Consider the following 14898-nt stretch of genomic DNA (forward strand, 5'->3'; position numbering starts at 1 on the left):
CCATCTAAATATGTATGTTTTTAAATCTCCATTTAAAACTAGACAATGTGCCCATTAACACTACTCAGTGTGGCACCTGAGGCTTACTCTAAAAATACAACTTTGTATTCATTAGCCATTTCTCTACCATAACCTTTGGTTAGCAGCCGTAGAACTTAACTACTATGCCACCAGGGTTTCCAAACTAACACAAACCAAGGTAGAAAAACTAAACAAACCCACAACAAAAGAAGAGGTAATTAAAAAAAAAAAACAAAAAACTTCCAACCAAAAAAAAGCCCTGGCCCTGACGGCTTCACTGGAAAATTCTACCAAACTTTCAGAGAAGAGTTAACACCAGTACTACTAAAGGTATTTCAGAGCATAGAAAAGAATGGAATACTCCCGAACTCATTCTATAAAGCCAGCATAAGCCTGATATCAAAACCAGGCAAAGACACCACACAATAAGAATATTACAGACCAATATCTCTCATTAACATAGGCACAAAAATCCTCAAAAAAAAAGTCTAGCCAATAGAATAAAACAGTATATCAAAAAAACAGTTCATCATGACCAAGTGGGATTCATGACAGGTATGCAGGGATGGTTGAACATTAGAAAATCAATCAGCATAATCCATCGCATAAATAAAAGAACCACATGATCTTATCAATTAAGGCAGAAAAGGCATTTGACAAAGTCCAACACACATTCATGATAAAAACTCTCAGCAAAATAGGAATAGAAGGAAAATTCCTCAACATAATAAAGGGCATTTATACAAAGCCAACAACCAACATCATTCTAAATGGAGAGAGACTGAAAGCATTTCCCTTAAAAACGGGAGCCCTTTTATCACTGCCCTTTATTCAACATTGTGCTCAAGATCCTAGCCAGAGTGCTAGGGCAAGAAAAAGAAATAAAGGGCATCCAAATTGGCAAGGAAGAAGTAAAAGTATCCCTATTCACAGATGACACAATTTTATACACTGAAAACCCCAAAGAATCCACAAGAAAACTACCGGGACTCATAGAAGATTTCAGCAAAGTATCAGGATACAAGATAAACACACAAAAATCAGTTGGATTCCTCTACACCAACAAAGAGAACGTCCAACAGGAAATCACCAAATCGATACCATTTACAATAGTCCCCAAGAAGGTACAGAGAAATAAATCTAACCACAGACGTAAAAGACCTGTACAAAGAAAACTCCAAAACACTACTACAAGAAACTAAGAGATCTACATAAGTGGAAAAACATACTATGCTCATGGATAGGAAAACCCAATATTGTGAAAATGTCAGTTCTACCCAAAGGTATCTACAGAAACAATGCAATCCCAATCCAAATTCAAATGGCATTTTTTTAACAAAATGGAGAAAATATCAATACTTTCCAAAGCGATTTATAGATATAATGCAATACCGATCCAAATTCCAGCAACATTCTTTAACGAGATGGAAAAACTAATCACCAACTTTATATAGAAAGGGGAGAGGCCCCAGATAAGTGAAGCATTACTGAAGAAGAAGAAAGTGGGAGGCCTCAAACTACCTAATTTTAGAACCTATTATACCGCCACTGTAGTCAAAACAGCCTGGTACTGGTAAAACAAACACATAGGCCAATAGAACAGAATTGAGAACCCAGACATAAATTCATCCACCTATGAGCAGCTGATATTTAACAAAGGCTCAAAGTCTGTTAAATGCGGAAAAAACAGTCTCTTTAACAAATGGTGCTGGCGTAACTAGATCTCCCATCTGTAAAAAAAAATGAAACAAGATACACAAAAACTAACTCAAAATGGATCAAAGACCTAAATATAAAATCTAAAACGATATAAATGATATAGATCATGGAAAAAAAATAGGGACAATGCTAGGGGCCCTAATACATGGCATAAATAGTATACAAACCATAACTATGTACAAACACCAGAGGAAGAACTAGATAACTGGAAGCTCCTAAAAATCAAATACACTCATCAAAAGACTTTACAAAAAGAGTAAAAAAAGAACCTACAGACTGGGAAAAAAATTCTGGATACAACGTATCTGACAAGGGTCTAATCTCTAAGATCTACAAGACACAGCAACACCTCAACAACAAAAAGACAAATAATCTAATTTAAAAATTGACAAAGGATATGAACAGACACTTCACCAAAGAAGACATTCGGGTGACTAGTAGACACATGAGGAAATGTTCAGGATCATTAGCCGTTCCAAAAAAAAAAAAAACACCAAACCTGGTTTGATTCAAACTGCCGACCTTTTTGGTTAGCAGCCATAGCTCTTAACCACTATACCACCAGGAGATACCATCTTAGCCCAACAAGGCTGGCACTAATCCAAAAACAAGAAATAACAAATGTTAGAGAGATTGAAACTTTTATGGGCTGCTGGTGGGAATGTAAAATGGTACAACCACTTTGGAAAATGATACGGTGCTTCCTTAAAAAGCAAGACATAGAAATACCATATGATCCAGCAATCCCACTCCTAGGAATATACCCAAAAGAAATAAGAACCATCTCACAAATAGACATACGCACACCCATGTTCATTGCAGTACTATTCACAATAGCAAAAAGATGAAAACAACATAAATGCCCATGAACAGACGAATGGATAAATTATGGTACATACACACAATGGAATACTATGCAACGATAAAGAAAAATGATGAATCCGTAAAACATCTCACAACATGGATGAATCTGGAGGACATTATGCTGAATGAAATAAGTCAGTCACAAACGGACAAATATTGCATGACACCACTACTAGAAGAACTCAAAAAAAGGTTTAAATACAGAAAAACTCATTCTTTGATGGTTACAAGGGTGGGGAGGGAGGTGGAGGGGAAGTCATTAATTAGATAGTAGACAAGGATCAACTTTGGCAAAGGAAGGGACAACATACAATACAGGGGAAGTCAGAACAACTGGATCAAAGCAAAAGCAAAGAAGTTTCCTGAACACATCCAAACACTTCAAGGGACAGAGTAGCTGGGGCCTGGGGACCACAGTTTCAGGGAACATCTAGGTCAACTGGCATAACATAGTTTATTAAAAAAATGTTCTGCACCCCACTTCCGTGAGTGGCGTCTGGGGTCTCAAAAGCTTGTGAGTGGCCATCTAAGATATATCAATTGGTCCCATCCCACTCGAAGCAAAGGAGAATGAAGAAAATCAAAGACACAAGGAAAATACTAGCCCAAAGGACTAAAGGACCATATGAATCAGAGACTCCACCAACCTGAAACTAGAAGAACTAGATGGTACCCAGCTACCACCAATGGCCACCCTGACTGGGAACAGGCCCAGGACAGAGCAGGAGAAAAATGTAGAAGAGAACTCAAATTCACGTAAAAAGACCAGACTTAACCGTCTGACAGTGACTGGAAGAACCCCCAGAACCATTCCCGAAGACTACTCTTCAGACAAAGACAGGACTATAAAACAAAATATAATACACATGAGGAATGTGTGATTCTTAGTTCAGTCAGATAGATATAAAAAAAAATGGCAGCTTCTGTCCAAAAGCAAGATGAGTAGGCAGGAAGGGACAGGAACTGGTCAAATGGACACAGGGAACCTGGGGTGGAAGGGGGGAGTGTGTTGTCACATTGTGGGGATTGCGACTACTGTCACAAAACAGTATGTGTATAAATTTTTGAATGAGAAATTAACTTGAGCTGTAAACTTTCACCTAAAGCACCATAAAAAAATAGTAAAAATTAAAAATATATATTCTGGAAAAACTCAGACATATACATGGTTACTATCCCTGGAAAATTAGAGTCACTTCATGTAATGTTTTTAGCATATTTCCATTAAGCTCCTAAATGTACCTTATAACTGTACTTCCTCATAATGTACTCTAGCCCTTCAAAAGGATTCCTTAATGGGCGGTAAATCAGAAACATTTAAATTCATGTTTTCACTCTCTGAATAATTTGCAATAGGTGGAAAAGCACACAAACATTAAAAAAAATTTTTTTTTACTACTGTTTCTCAGTAGGAGGATATGTTAAATTTTCAGACATGGCGAAGAACACAGGTGAAGAGCTCCAATCAATCAAATCTCTTTTCCTTTCCTGACACTCTCCTTTCCCAGAAAACTCCTTTTAAATTAAATGCTAGAGGCAAGTTAATGGCAAATACGCAAGGGTGCTCCATAAAAAGGTTCCCCAATGCCCAAGGGTATCCACAGCAGGTTCCAGAACGATGACAGGAAAGAGAGAAGTTTCTCCTTTTTACAATACTGAAGAGCTTCTCTTCCATCCCTCAACACCAATGACATCCATTAGACCAGCCCAAACCATCAAGGCTAAAGGAGATTGTGGATGTCTTAAATATGAAGGGGGGTGGTGGGTAAGGAATATGCTAGGAACCAGGGGGCCATCTTGGACTCATCTTAGACTACAAGCAACCAGACACATGCGTTATGGTCAGAACTACCCTCCCTGCTGGTGATCTGGACCCAGCTTGGTCTAACCTCATATTCCTACTCCTAAGCAAGGGCAAAAATGGCCACAATGATTCTCCTCTCTCTATCCATGCTCCTTGTAATATGACTGCAGCTCCTCCCATCAAGAGAGAGATTCAATTTCCCCATCTCATGAATCAGGGCTGGCTTGGTGACTTCCTTTGGCTAACACAACTCAGAGGGAGTAACCTTTGCCAGTTGTGTGAGCCTTCACCTTAAGAGGCCTTGCATGTCATCACACTTTCTTGGAACCCAACCAACAAGGTTAGTGTAGTTAACAATTAGACACCATGTGGAGGAGAGAGAAACATCCCAACTGGGGCCATCCTAAAGAGCCAGCACCCAAACCACCAGCAGATCATAGACAAGTGAGTTAGCCTAGCCTCGCTCAGAAGAACTGCCCAGCTGCATCCTGCCTAACTGCTAACCCACAGTATCAGCTAAGTAAATGGGTGTGGTTTTAAATCACTAAAATGATATTGTGGTGTTCTGTTAGGCAGTAAAAGATAACTGATAAGAAAAGGATGCTTTATGAACCCACTCATTCACTAAAAATTTAACAAATACCTTCTATATTTCAAGTGGAGCCCTGATGGCACAGTGGTTAAGAGTTTGGCTGCTGACCCTTCTGCTAACCAAAAGGCCAGCAGTTCAAATTCACCAGCCGCTCCCTGGAAACCCTATAGGGCACTTCTACTCTATCCTATAGGATCGCTCTGAGTCGGAATCAACTCAATGGCAATGGGTGTGGTTTTTGGTTTGGTTTATATTTCAAGTAGTACACCCATTAGTTAACCTAGAAACCTACAAAGTTCACTGGGGGTATAATGGTTAACAAGAAGAGGCCAGTTGAGCTGGTTTTTAAAGAAAAAAATGGTATTTCACCAGGTGGATAGGGATGGACAAGAGAAATGGCATGTGTAAATGCACAGATGCAGGAAAGTACTCAAAGAATGTTCTAGGAAAGGAATATAATTAAGGACAGATGGGAGTACAGAGAGGAAATGGAAGATGATGGAACAAAAAAGTGGGCTGAGGGCAAATAATGAAGGGTCACATGCTATAAATCACATTTAGGGATTTGACTACTTCTTGTAAGCTGTGCGGAGCAACAAATCATTTTTAAGTGGAAAATGACACGATCAAATTTGTGTTTTAGGAAAAGAAAGCTGGAAAATGGATCAGAGCCCAGAGTAAGATCAGGAAAATGAATTAAAAGGTTATTACTACAATCCTAACCTACTGCTGTCAAGTCGATTCCGACTTATGTTGACCCTATAGGACAGGGCAGAACTGCCCCACAGGGTTTCTAAGGCTGTAATCTTTATGGAAGCAGATCACCACATCTTTCTCCCGCTACAATCCTAAAAACTAAAACCAAACCCAAACAACCCATTGTTATCAGGTGGATTCTGACTCCTAACGACCCTACAAGACAGAGCAGAACTGCCCCATAGGGTTTCCAAGGAGCAGCTGGTGGAATCGAACTGCCGACCTCTTGATTAGCAGCCTGAGCTCTTAACCACTAAACCAGAACCAAGAGGTAGCAAGTATGGGGAAGAGAGATGTTTGGGAGACAGGAGAAAGTCTCAACAGTCTCGAGGGTGATAACAGTTGTGTGGGAGAATCAAGGACAGTGCCAAGATTTGTGATTTGGGATCCTGGATTAATGGCAAATATATGAATTAAGGAAAGAATACAGAAGAGCAGATTGGAGAGGAACAACACGTTTTTATGAAGGCATCTGTGGGACATGTAGAGAGATGTCCAGGAGGCATTTAAGGATACATATCTGGACCTTGAGGGACAGGTGGTAGAAGCCGGAGATAAAGACCTGGGGAGTCATTAGAATACAGGGGACAGCTGAAGACATGAAAGTAAGCACAGAGCATTCAGGGGCAAGATGTAGATGGAGAAGAGAAAAAGCTAATGAATGGCAGAATCCTGAGGGACATCGATATTTGAGGGGCAAAGCGGCGGGGGGAAGGCAACGGCAAACAGAAGAAACCCTCCTTGCAAACAGAAGCAACCCTCCTCAAGGACAGAAGAAGGGAGGTGAAGAATCATTCAACAAGCCTGGATTAAGAATCGAGGAAGTGTGGCTGCCCATCCATTTTATAACATCCTTTCCTATAGCCAAGTCATCAGGCTTTTCCCTGGGGAGCTTCCAACTCTGGAGGGGCCCGGAATTCTGGGAGAAGACAGCAACAGGGGCCATTTGAGTAACTGCACTTATATCTACATATCTTAAGTAAAAGCACATTTTTTCAAATCCCTTCTCTGCCACCTATTGTAACAAACTTTAATTCTTAGGATACTTATTTGAAATATGCTTATGGGTGGTGGTCACATGGTGTATAACACGTAAAATTCATCAAGCAGAACACTTTAGATTAATGCATTTTATACATTTTACTGGCTTTTTTGTTATAAATGTATTTTAACACAACAATTTTTTTAATTCATCAAAAGATAACATTAAGACAGTAGAAAGGTAAGACACAGACTAGAAAAAAATACGTGTAATATATATACAACCCAACTAAAGGCAAAAGACTTGAACAGAAGGTACTTCACAAAAGGATATCCAAATGCCATTAAGCAAAAGAAACGGCACTCAATATCATTAAAAAAAAATTTTTTTTTTTTTTTGTAAATCCAGGTGATACCACCATATCCCCATCAAAGTAGCTAAAATTAAAGATGGACAAAACCCAGTGTTAGTTAAAATATAGAGCAACTGGAACTCTTGTACACTGTTGTTTTGTGTCAAGTTGACTTCAACTCACAGTGAACCGATAGGACAGAGTAGAACTGCCCTATAGGTTTCCTAGGCTGTAATCTTTATGGGATCAATCACCAGGTCTTTTCTCCCGCTGATGCACTGGTGAGTTTGAACTGCTTGCCTTTTGGTTAGCAGCTGAATGTTTAACTACTGCGTCACCAGGGCTCCTTTCTTGTACACTACTGGTGGAATTTAAATTGGTGCAACCACTTTGGCAAATTGTTTGGCAATTATCTACTAATACTAAAGCTAAATATATGCATACTCTATGACCCAGTAATTCTCCTCCTAGGTATATGTTCAAGACATGTATACCAAAAGACATACACAAGAATGTACAGTCACTTTATTCATATTAGCCAAAAACTGAAAATAACCCAAAGATCCAAAAGGGGAATGGATAAACATATTGTGGCACATAAATACAATGGAATACTACTGAGCAATAGATTAGAAATACCTGCTGATACACACAACATCATGGATGAATCTCATAGACATTACATTGCAGGAAAAGAAGATACAAGCGTTCCTACTATATGATACTACATACATGCAGTTTAAGAGCAGACAAAACTAGTGGATGGAGTTAAAAACCACAATGTGGTTACCTTGGCGGTTTGGAGGTAGGGTAAATATTGAATAGAAGAGGCAAGAGGAAATCTTCTGGGATGCTGGAAATATTTTGTTATCTTGACCTGGGTAGTGGTCACATGGTGTATAGACATACAAAAATTCACTGAGCAAAACACTTTAGGTTAATGCATTTTACACACTTTACTGTATGTATATTATTCCTCAAAAAAAATCTCTAAAGTACCTAGATGTCTCTACAATGAGTATGCTATAATTTAAAAAAGGAATAAAATTCCAACCTTCTTGTTCTTTTTTTTTTTTAACTTAGAAGATGAGACTCCTATTTCCTCTTAGATGTGTTGGGAGGTAATTAGTTGCTTCCCAATTTCCTGACTCAGATAATGAATCTAAGCCCCATGCAGAAATACAAACTTACATATTCCTAAATGTCCCAGAGCTTTCCTGAAGCCACTCCAAATCCACGAGGTCTTCACAGTAAAACTGTTCAGTCTTTAGTTTTAGTTATACTTTCTGAGTCAGAGCTCCCAATTTGCTTTCTACTAGTAAGTTTGATCTTTTTTTTTAAATTTTATTGTAGTAAAATATTTGGGGGACATAATTCAATCCATGGCAATGTATAACAAAACATTTGCCACTTTAACCATTTTAAGTAGATAATTCAATAAAATTACATGTTATTGAATTATCTACTTAAAAATGTTGTGCCATCATTACTCCACCCATTTCCAAAAGTTTTACATCACCCCAAACAGAAACTCAGTATCCCTTAGGCAATAATTCCCCCATTCCTCCCTACCGCCAGTCCCTGGTATCACTAATAAACTTTGGTCTTTATGTTTTCACCTATTCTAGATATTTCATGTAAGTGGAATCATACGATATTTGTTCTTTTGTGTCTGACTTATTTCATTCAGCATAAAGTTCTCAAGGCTCATCCATATTGTAGCATGTATCAGAACTTTATTTCTCCTTATGGTTGAACAATATTCCACTATATGTAATACATTTTGTTGTATGTATATACATCATCTGTTGATAGACACTTATGTTCTTTCCACCTTTTGGCTACTGTGAATAATGCTGCAGTGAACACTGGTATGCAACAATCTGTTTCAGTCCCTACTTTCAAGTCTTTGGGGTATACACCTAGGTGTGCAATTGCTGGGTCATATGGTAATTCTATACTAACTTTTTGAGGAACTAATGAATTGTTTTCCACAGTGCCTGCACCATTTTATATTCCCACCAGCAATGTGTAAGGGTTCCAAATTCTCCACATCCTTACCAACACTTGTTATTTTCCATTTTTTATGATAATAGTCATTCCACTGAGTGTGAAGTGGTATCTCATTATGGTTTTGATTTGAATTTCCCTAATGACTAATGACAGCCCTGGTGGCGCACTAGTTAATAGCTCAGCTGCTAACCAAAAAAGGCTGACAGTTTGAATCCACCAGCTGCTCCTTGGAAACCATACGGGTCAGTTCTACTCTGTCCTATAGGGTTGCTTTGAGTCGGAACTGACTGGACTGCAATGGGTTTGCTTTTTTGGTTAATGACTAATGACACTGAGCAGCTTTTCCTGTGCAGTTTGATCTTTTTAAGCTTTAAGAACAGCATCTGACTTTATTTTACAGCCTCAGCAGTTAGCGAAATTAATCCCTCCTCAGCTGTAAATGGAAAATGTCAAAATTCACAAGGTATCACTAGTCTGGCATTGTGATGAAGATATACCCCCCTGAAAAGAGAAAGCTTTAGTCCCTTTAGTAATCATTTGATGCCCTGTCCTTAAACAGCCCATACAGTAACTTTACCTTCCTGGTAAAAGGACCAAAAGCTATAGCCTATCATTCTCCTGAAAGAAAATAAAAATACACAAAGGTGGATTCTCCCCTTCTTCTACCATTCATAATAACGTGCTAAAAAAGGTCTTAAAAAGCAAATCATTACATTTTAATGATAATGGCAAATTATTTTGAATTGTTACAATTAATAACTTCACAAATGTGATTGTCTTTTAACACTTATAAAACCTGTCCTCATTTCAGTCAACTATTTTAGTGAGCAAATTGGGACGATACCTCATATGCTTAGCTTGGAAAAAGAGCAAGGTAGTAGGAAGAAAATGACAAGGTTAAAAACAGAAGCACTGGTTTAAAAGAAACCTCCTAAAGCATCTGTATTTGGATCACTGTGATGCCAAGTCAATGGCGAGATGCGGTTTTAGTAAAAACAGACACCTATGTTGGGTTACCTGGGTGACTTTTTGTTAACAGTGTCTCAAATGAAATTATTCAGAACAATTGGTAGTTTTAAACACTTTAGGGCAAAGTGTTTTTAAAGGCAAGTATCCAGCAACAACTGTTTAAATGCAAAGCCAGTCACAATGGAAAAACATACTTCTCTTTTAGAACAGTAAAAAATAATATAATACAATGACATGCAGTATTTTTATTTACCTACATTGTCTGAAATAGATTAGACTTGTTTTCTCTGCTGAGAGTACTTCAAAATACATTTCACTTCATAAAAGCCTTTACAAATGTCAAAATATTGAGCATAACAGCTAATGGGTTAGTACTACTGGAATGCAATGATTATAAAGCAGGGTAGGTGGATTAATTATTCTACATACCGGTGGTTTTTCAGATTCCTTTGCTTGCTTACTCATGTACATTCACTCTTGTATTTCAGAAGCCACTTCTGGAAGCTCCTGTTTTGGCTTTTACACTGCCACCTGTAGACATAAAAGAGAAATAAACCATGCATTCCTCAACAATCCAGTCTTTCTAGAAATCGCATAGAGATGATTTGGAAAAAAGTAGCAAAATATTTGCTCCAAGAGACAAAAGTGTTCTTTCTCTTCTGCATGGAAAATTTCTAAGGACTTCCTCTCCCCCAATGGTTTGATAAATTATTCAATTAGAAATTGGAGTATACATAAGATGACACAGATCATCAACTGTATACCACTCTGATCAGTTTACGAGAGAAAGAGATGGAGTCACAGAATCCATCTGCATGCCAATTTACAGCCATTTCAATACACAGCATTTAAAAAAATTAAAAGACAACCTGACCTCGCTAATTGAGTAAGGTAAAATTTTGTAAATTACCACACAGAAGAGAGGGAGAGATCTAGGCAAAGGTTACTTTGTCACAGGGTTGTAAAATGTCTATTTAAAATAATAATACTAACAGGAACTAGAGCTTTGTCCAATCTAAAGAGCAGTTTGTTCGCGTATTTTCATCATAATGCCCACCCTTGATTTGAATGTGAATGAGTGCTGAAAGGTCTTTCTGACACCCCACGGATTTAAATACAGGTTAAGTCCTTTTTTTTTTTTTTTTAAGTCCTTTTTAGGAGCCCTCGTGGCCTAGTGGTTTAGAGCTAGGGCTGCTAACCAAAAAGGCTGGTGGTTCAAATCCAACAAGCCCTCCTTGGAAACTCTATGGGGCAGTTCTACTCTGTCCTGTAGGGTCGCCAATGAGTCGGAATCGACTCTACCGCAGCGGGTTTTTTGGTTCTTGGTGGTGTAGTGGTTAAGAGCTTGGCTGAATCCCCCAGCCGCTCTTGGAAATCCTGTGGGGGCTCTGTCCTATAGGGTTGCTATGACTCGGAACGGACGCGAAGGCAACGGGTTTGGTTTTCTTTTTTAAGTCCTTTTTAAGTCAGGTATGGAACAAGCAGATGACTAAAAAATCCACAATCAACAACTATCAGCCCAAGCAGCGATGCTCCCAAAAAAAGCTCTCCTAGAAGATGGTGTGTGTGAGAGAGAGACAGAGACAGAGAGGCAGGTAGACAGAGATTCTGGAGTTAACTGAGACTAACATACGGTGCCGCACAGCTCTTTACCTCCTCCAAGTCCCACATGGTCTCCCCGGGACAAGTGCCCAGCTTCAGCACCTTAAGCCGAAAACAAGCACCACCAGTACCCAGTCCCACTCCCTAGGCGAGGCAGCACCAAAAGCCACGAGCAAGCACGCCAGCTAAGCCCGCTATACCGCAAACCCGGAATCCTCGCCTCGCCCGTAATTTACTTTAACGCTCCGAAAGCATGGTTGGGTTTAAGGGATTGCAGCAAATACAAGAAAATCAAGTCTCCTTGAGACACTCTCCTCCTCCTCCCTAGAACACACATTCACACACTCAAGGGTCCTTACCCTCCCAACCCCGAACACGCGCCATGCCATCCCAAGAGGGTCCTTGGCGGCTCGCCAGTGACCAATTCTCCTCCCACGCGCCTCCATTAAACCTCCATTAAACTCTCGTCCAAGCGTGCACGAGGCGCCAAATGCATGTGCAGAGTCAGCCCTTAGAGTTAAGTTCTCCAAACCCATATCCCCCACTCTGGCCCAGCAGAACGCGAGGGAGCGCGCGGGCGCAGCCACCGGCCGGGACCCGGGCAGACAATACTCAAGCAACTCCTGACTTCCCCGCACATGCCCGGGCCGGTCCTATCACCCCTCCCTCCTCGCAGGGCCCTTACAGTCCTGCGGGCCGGGAGCAGAGGGCGTCCTTAAGGTTGCTGGATTGTGAAGAGGGGGAGACCTGCACTCACCACCGAGACTGCAGGCGGGGGGAAGGGGTCGCGGACTTCCAAAGATCCTCAGCTCCTCAGAAGGGGGTGGGGAGGACAGTGAGACCCCAAGGAATGACTCCCGAGGAAGGCAGCTTTCTGCACCTCTTCCCGTCCTAAACATAGCGCTGGCACACATAAGCGCGCACACCACTGGGCCGTGCACCTTTCTCCCGCCCCCGACCCTGGCCAGCCCTAGTCCCCGAGAGGAGTGGCCTGGAAGAGAGGGCGTCCGGTCGCAGCGGACCCGGGAGGGGGCAGAGCGCCGAGCTCCGGGGTGCCCACCTGCGCGCAGGGCTGCTGGTGCGCTCTCCCGAAGCGCGGTCTCCCGCTGCAAGAGGAGGAGTGCTGCCGCCCGATCCTGGATTTCATGCGCCTCCTCGCTTTTCCGGAGCAGTGGTCTTCGCTCTCCTTCTTCTTAGCTGGCGAGCCCCCCACCTAGCCCACAGGTTCTGCCACCGTCCTTCTGGCGGCCCGAGCCGGAGCTGTCCTCCCCGCCCCTTTCCCACCGCTCCGCGCTGCGCTGCGCTCCGCCCCCTGCCCGCCCATCCCCGCTGGGGCCCAACCGGGGGCTGCGGGCCCGGCGTTTGGGGCCGCAGATCCCTGATCTTGGCAGGAGGATTGGGGGGAATTCGCCCCGACCCCGAGCTCCTAATTCGCTCCCCTTTTCCGGGGCCCCCGGAGCCCTCGGCAGGCGCCCGCACTCACCCGGTGGCCAAGGATGTGGGCGCCCGCGCGCTCTGCCCTCACTCTTCCGGCGTCTCTTCACTCCCCGCAGGGCACCTTCCATGGCCCGGAGGGTGCCTCGTGTCTCGTGTGGGGGAGGGGGTGAAGCGGGGTGGAGTGAGGAAGACAGACAAGGGGAAGAAATTACCTTGTCAACTGCCAGGGATACAAGTTGATGCCTGTGCCTTGTTTCTGTTACATTATGTACCTGGAGGTGCTGCTTTCCTTGGTACAACTGCAGTAATGTTCAGCGACATGAATATAAGATTTCCAAGCTAATTGGCTGTAGATTTTTAATTTAATGATGGCAGAAGACAACAGATTCACTCTTTATAAAAAGTTACTTCACATATATGTATTAGAAATACGGATGTACATCCACATTTCTAATTAAAAAAATAGCAAAATATAAATAACAGAACAGCTGTGTTTTACAGAAACAGATCCAGTATGCAGTGTGTGTGTGTTATTTAAACCCACTGTAATTATATTTGCTGATTTCGTTTTAAAGTATATTTTAGGTATTTTTTAAGAAAGCAGGCTCAGAATTTAGGGATTGGGAACCCCTGAGTTTTAATTTAGCTTTTTGACACAGGTCTACGATTTCATTTTCATGGAAATAATTGTATGTGCTTGTTTAGCAAAATGGATCCTTTTTCTTCCAGGATAGCAGCATTTTTAGGTCCGGCAAAGGGTGAATTTTTTAAAAAGCCAAGAAATAATGAAATTCTTATTAATTTCTTACTAATGGAATATCTGGTCTGTTAGCTTTTTCTTTAGTATTTTTCTCTTTAAGGCAAACTTCCTTACTATTTCTTTTTACATTTGTTTTCTTCAAAATTTTCTCCCTAAATATAAATAAGTTTGTAGATGCCATGCTTTTGAGCCTTTGTTTTCTTAAAAGTATAGCAAAACTAACTATAACTCCCCCAAATCAACCCCAGGCTCATGATACTAAATTTCACACTGATTAACACTGGTTTACAATTCTCCTTCTAGTAATTTAGCCTAACACTTGAGAACCAACCGATTTTTAAGCTTCATCCTTTTACAAATGAAATATACACCTTTTAATCAATATTTTGAACCGAAATTAAAATCATTAAATTGACTAATGAAAAGTATATTAGTACTGCATTTGTTTCTGAGTAAAGAAGGACAATGTGGATGATAAACAGCAATCTGATGAGAGTTTCTAAAGCAAAGAGAACAGTCTGTAGAAAAAATGATCATCCTCTTTTCAAGGCAAGGATGACAAATACCAATAATTACGCAAAGAATGACTGCTGCCTCTCTTCTCTCATGGAAGAAACCCAGCCCTCTGCTTGGGTTTTGTGGCTAGGCCTGCATTTGTCTCTTTTGATCATAATAATAAAAGTAATTCAGCATTCTGGTGACATTCCCTAGTAAATGAGCAATTTGAAAATACTTCTGTTACCTAATTAATCCAAGTAAATGCCTCAGATAAATCCGATTTTACTCTTATATTTTTTGTGCCTCCAGAGAAACACTTGAATAAAATAAAAACAGCTAAGGCAAGCCCAAGAATAAGTTACAATAGAGTCAATATTAAGTGACGTTTGGGTCTTATATATCGGACATTAGTTATGAATTAGCTCATTGGCTCCTTCTTTAATCCATTCCTGTGTGTTTGTTTGGCCCTGCTTATTCCCCAGAAGCATATTTTATTTCTATCTGCCTTACTGACCTTTGCATAAACGAT

General features: G+C 40.8%; 1 long non-coding RNA gene across 1 annotated transcript in view; it reads right to left on the minus strand.

Annotated features, from left to right (window-relative positions):
• The window catches only part of LOC111752776 (uncharacterized), a 59474-nt gene extending 46551 nt beyond the window's left edge, over positions 1-12923 (minus strand). Inside the window, exons 1-2 of the long non-coding RNA XR_010319768.1 lie at positions 12735-12923; positions 10502-10603 (exon numbers count right to left, since the gene is read on the minus strand). This is a non-coding gene — a long non-coding RNA (uncharacterized LOC111752776). The remainder of the gene's footprint in view (positions 1-10501; positions 10604-12734) is intronic.
• Positions 12924-14898: the final 1975 nt, after the last annotated feature.

This window comes from Loxodonta africana, chromosome X (genome assembly GCF_030014295.1).
Source record: "Loxodonta africana isolate mLoxAfr1 chromosome X, mLoxAfr1.hap2, whole genome shotgun sequence".
Taxonomy (NCBI): Eukaryota; Metazoa; Chordata; class Mammalia; order Proboscidea; family Elephantidae; genus Loxodonta; species Loxodonta africana.